We start from the raw sequence: 5,463 nt of genomic DNA on the forward strand, positions 1-5,463 counted from the left end.
CATTTGAATATCGATTTTGGCGGGAAAAGCTTCCTTTCAACTGGCAGAATTTTCGATCCAATTTTGAAGGTGTTTTAGGGTGATTAAATGGCTGAAACTTGGTGAGATTGTTCCTAGCATATATATAAACCTATTGTAAGTGTTCTGGTCGATCGAATTTGGCTAGAATCGGCTAAACAAGTCATCATCAGAGAACATGGCAGTCACGGGTTTGAGAGGATTTTTGAGGGATTCGGACGTGTTATGATGATGCATGGAGGACTCTAGCACACTTTTGGACCGTTTAGAAGACAATTCAGGTGATTTTTCAGCTGAAGACGCGTGATCAAACAAAACAGGGAAGAAAATATTTTTAGAATATTTTTCTTTAAACCGAATAATGAAGGATTATATGGAGTTATTGCGAGGGATTAAATGCTGCTGTTGGGTATAAATTAACTCCTTGGGTCGAGTAGAAGGTCTGTCGAGAGTCTGGGGGGATGAGGAGAGCCATAGAAGAAGAAATTCGAGTTTTCCCAAACTCGGTTTCTGCTGCTGCTGCTGCTGATGATGAACACGAAGAACACGAAGAACGGACTCGCAGCAGCAGTCGTTTATAAACAGTGAAAGAGACTCACAGCGGTGGGTCGTAGGTTCGGGTCTTAGATATTAAGTAACAATAGAACCTCTTATGTGTCGTTGTTTCTGGACGCCTCCTGTGGGTCGCAGAATCCTGTTTTATAACATTTACTTATCTTTCTCTTCATTGTAAACACTTGTGAGCATCAATGAAATATTTTGAGAGTTTTTCCAACATGATGAGCGGCTAAAATTCCCTCGTAACCAAGGCAACGGAGGAAGCTATTCACGCAACATAAATGGGTAACTATTTCATTTAATTATATAATTCACCTAATCACTGCTTTTGCAGAGTTTTAAATTATTTGAATGATTGTCTTAATTATTTGTTATTCAGTTTGATAGGTTATACTTGGTTAAATCTCTTGATCATCTATGCTTAAAGTTTACAAATAAAATTTGAGAATTTGTATGATTGATAGTGAATTAAAGATAAAAGAAGACTTAAGAATAGAATAGAGTTTTGAAATATTTATCAATCAATTTTGCATAATAGTGGAATCTAGTGTCTTGGTTACCTCTCGCACCCATTGTTAATATTTTTGTATATATATTTTTAAATATAAAAATCCATTACCTTCACAAGTTCGAGTTTGAACGATACCCCTTACCACTACAACTACTAAAACCCCCACAGAAAATCAATAATCAGTAGGCAGTTAGATCATTGTTAGTATAAAAAGTGTAAGAGAGACCATACCCGAAAGTACGATTAATTTAGCGTATGATCCTCTTTGCAGCTGCAAGATGAGACTCCTTTGGATTTTCCTGAAACCTAGCACAACAACGAACACTAAATGCAATATCAGGCCTTGTGGATATGAGATATAGAAGACTTCCAATGATAGGTCGATAAATTTTTTGATCCACATTTACACCTTTCTCTTCTCGATGTAGTTTACCCGTGGTAAGCATAGGAGTCAGTTATGGAGTTGACTTATCAAGGACGATTCTTGAAACAATATTTTTGGCATATTTTTCTTGAGATAAGTAAATTACATCCTTGTGTTGTTGAATCTGTAAACCCAATTTTTTTTTTAATTTACCAGCATTGCTCATTTCAAACTCCTTACCAAGAGAGACTTGAAAGTCTTTTGCAAGTTTCTCCGATGTTGATCCATTGAATAATATCATCTACATAAACTTGAGCAATCAGAACATATTTTCCACTCCATTTGGTAAACAAGGTTTCATCATCTCTAGCTCTCGAAAAACCTTTCCTAAGAAGAGAAGTAGTTAGTTTTTCGAACCAGGCACGAGGTGCTTGTTTTAATCCATACAATGCCTTATTGAGCTTAAAGACATGATCAGGAAAATTAGGATTTTCGAATCCCTTAAGTGGAGCGACATAAACTTCTTCCTTTAAATTCCCATTTAGGAAAGCGAATTTTATGTCCATTTGAAACAGCTTAATCTTAAGAAAACAAGCAGCATTACCCTTTCCATTTCCTGAATGTTTTTATTCTTCCTTTCTGCAACACCATTTGCTTGTGGAGTAATAGGTGGTGAGTATTGTTGTATAATCCACAGAGAGTTACAGTATTCAAAAACTTCGTTGTCTTTGAATTCAGTGCCACGATTGCTCCTAATTTTCTTTAGTTTGCGACCCTGTTCATTCTGGATTCTATTAACAATAATCGTGAACTCACTGAGAGTTTCATTCTTGTGAGAAAGAAAAGCCACCCATGTGAATCTGGTGTAATCATCCACCATAACCAAAGCATATTTCTTCCCAGCCACTGTAAATTGTTGAATTGGGTCGAAGAGGTATGAATTAAATCAAGTGGAGCTTTGGTGAGAATATCTCAAGATGATTTGTGTGGAACTTTTGTTTGTTTACCCTTTTGACAGGCACCACATACACCTTCATCCTTGGCATTGATTTTAGGAACGCATTTAAAAAGTTATTTGTTAATGATCTTAGTTATAAGATGATAATTGATGTGACCAAAACACTCATGCCAAAGGTGTGTAGATTCCACCTTACTCAAATTGCAACAATTATTAAACTGAGTATCAAGAAGATAACAGTTATTTTTGCCATGTGATCCTTAAAAAATCACTTTTGCACATTTGTAAACAATGTCACATCCATTATCATCGAAGACTACCTTATGGCATTTGTCACAAATTTGACTAATAGAAAGGAGATTAATAGTCATACCTTTAACAAATACGACATCATGTATTTCAGGAACGCCGGGAAATTTGATCTTCCCCTTCTTACTTATGCAGCAACAGCTTCCATCACCAAAAGTTACTAGTCCACCATCAAAGTCGCTTATGTTGATAAACCACGAGAGGTCCCAAGTCATATGCCTGCTACATCCACTATCAAGGAACCACTTAAAAGGTGATGTTGACTTTAGAGCAAAATCTCCCATGCTAGTGCTACTAACCAAGTTAGGCTTTCGTATTGATTGTCTTTTAAGAGAAGACACGAGTTGTATAGCTTTCTTATGCAGATTGCCCGCAACTTTTAATCTTTTTTTAAAAGAATTATATGCAGAAGTAGGCCTGGTCTGGACCCTCACTTTCATTTCTAGGCCACTTTTTTTATTTCTTGCAAAATTAGGCAAGTTAAACGGATTCCATCCACTTTAACCATCTCGGTCAATTTATCGCGTTGACTTGTCAATATCTCGCCAAAATATCATATAGGGAGATCTCATACATGTGGTAAGATTACTGAAATGTCCTTCACACGTGTGTGTCAGTCACATTAGATAAAATGTCCACCTGTCTCGATAAGATCTCCACGTGTTGCTATCTGAGAGCCTAATCTAACTAACACGACATCTCGAGGATTAATTGAATGGCCAAGATAGTTCTTCATTGTTATTATCGACAGCGCGGGAATGTGAAGGAATAAGAGAAGGCAGAGAAAAACATCGATTCAATTGTTTCTAGTAGAGAGATTAATCAGTGAAATAGTGTTTTGTTAGTTGAGATTTGAAGAACAAATTGAAGATTTCCTGCTGGTGAAGATGACGAGACGGAAGAAGCGTTCTAAAGAGAGGTAACAAATAAACCCTAATCTGTTTTCATGGTTGTTTTTAACGTTTCAGTGATGAACATACTATGGGTTTTGTTTGTAAGGTTGATTTATTTGGGTTTGTGGTTGTTTAGATTTCTAGGGTTTTCTCTGTTTATAAAATTTTTATGAAGTTCGAATGTGTTCTGTTGATAATGAAGTTGTACTGATAATTTTCTAGGGTTTACTAATTTCAAAATTGGGTTCTGCTGATTGATTTCAAAATTGAAATTGATTTCTAGGGTTTTTTATGGTTTCTGTGATAATTGATTTCTAGGGTTTTTATGGTTCTAGATTAGGATGGGTTTTTCACGATTTATCTGAAATGGGTTTTCCATAATTTGCCTGATACATATTTTGTTGTTCTTAATTGTAGAAAGAAAGTGGTTCAAGAGGTTATAAATGAGGTTCAACAGGGAATATTTCCAAACAGAGATATTAAGGTCAATGATCTAATCAACACTACTATGTGTTTTGAGTTTAAGGGTTTGTCCAGAGAAGGTATGGGTATAAATCAGTTAAAGTCTAGGATTAGTCCTATGTTGAGATTAACCAGTAGGGAGACATTGGACCTTTTATGGTTTGTTGATCCATGCCTACCATAAAACATCATTAATGATGAAGAGTTTTGGTTTTTCTGGGAATATGCAACTCAAGATGAACATGGTTGGATTACATTGTATTTGCAAGTGATGCCACTAGATGAGAATGATGAGATAGATGTATATCAGGTTACTCTAGGTTCAATGCCTCCTCCACCACAGATGACACCCAAAAAGAATGTGACTTCAAAGAAGCCAGTCTCTAAGACTCCACCTAAACTAGTTTTTACTAGTGGTTCATCACCTAAGAGATGGCATGTCATGGAAAGTTAGTTAGAAGAAGTCAAAGAATACCAAGGATGAAGAAGAAGAATCCTACTAAAGTGTTTGTTGATTTAGCTGGTAGTGAAGAAGATGTTTCTGATGAATATGTTGATGATGGAGGTGTATCAGTTCCACAGTTTACTCAACAAACACAAGCAAGTGTGGCTGAGAATGATGATGGAGATGTTTATATTCCACAGTTTACTCAACAAACACAAGCAAGTGTAGCTGAGAATAATCTTGTTTTGGAGGCTAGTGGAGCTGAACAAGGTAATGAGATACCTAGATTTGATGAGTATTTCAATCATGACTTTTGGCTTGAAGCTACAATACATGCAGAAGTGGTGGAAGATTTGTTTGCAGTTGCCCAAGAGTACAAGAAAAGTGATGAGTATGTCATGCACTTGAAAAATGTGGAAGAAGATGAATGTAACCCTGATGACGAGGATGTCCTGAAGATGAATGACAATGACAGTGAAGAGAAAGATATCAAGAGTTACAATAAGTTTCTACAAAAAGTTGAGAATGGGTATCTTTCAGATGGTACTGCAAGTGAGAGAAGTGATGGTGATAATGTTGATAGTGATGCTGGTGATCCAAACTTTGGGGAGGTGGAGGTTGAGAATGACAAGGAAGGTATGTGATTTCTTCTGTCTCTTTTTAAACTTTGTTGTGTTTGATTGTAGATTTGTTTCATTTATTTAGTACTAATTCCCTTATCTCTGTGGTTTTGTAGAGGACCATTATGGGGACTTGGTCTCTGACAGAGAAGAAGAAGGTAAATTGTCATTTGTTTTGTAGTCTTTTGTTTTTCTTATTCTTTGTTTGTTTGAAGGGCTCTAACTGAATCATTTGTTTTTAGGAATTTGTATCAGAAACCAACAAGAATGATGGGCTTGAACTTATAGTATCAGAAAGCAACAAGACTGATGGGCCTAATTGTTC

At 36.2% G+C, this 5,463-nt stretch overlaps 1 long non-coding RNA gene across 1 annotated transcript; it reads left to right on the forward strand.

Annotated features, from left to right (window-relative positions):
* Positions 1 to 5,088: 5,088 nt before the first annotated feature.
* Positions 5,089 to 5,463, forward strand: LOC113323163. The gene is made up of 3 exons (XR_003347462.1): positions 5,089 to 5,154; positions 5,255 to 5,296; positions 5,394 to 5,463. It is a non-coding gene; the product is annotated as an uncharacterized LOC113323163 (long non-coding RNA).

This window comes from Papaver somniferum, chromosome 11 (genome assembly GCF_003573695.1).
Source record: "Papaver somniferum cultivar HN1 chromosome 11, ASM357369v1, whole genome shotgun sequence".
Classification (NCBI taxonomy): Eukaryota; Viridiplantae; Streptophyta; class Magnoliopsida; order Ranunculales; family Papaveraceae; genus Papaver; species Papaver somniferum.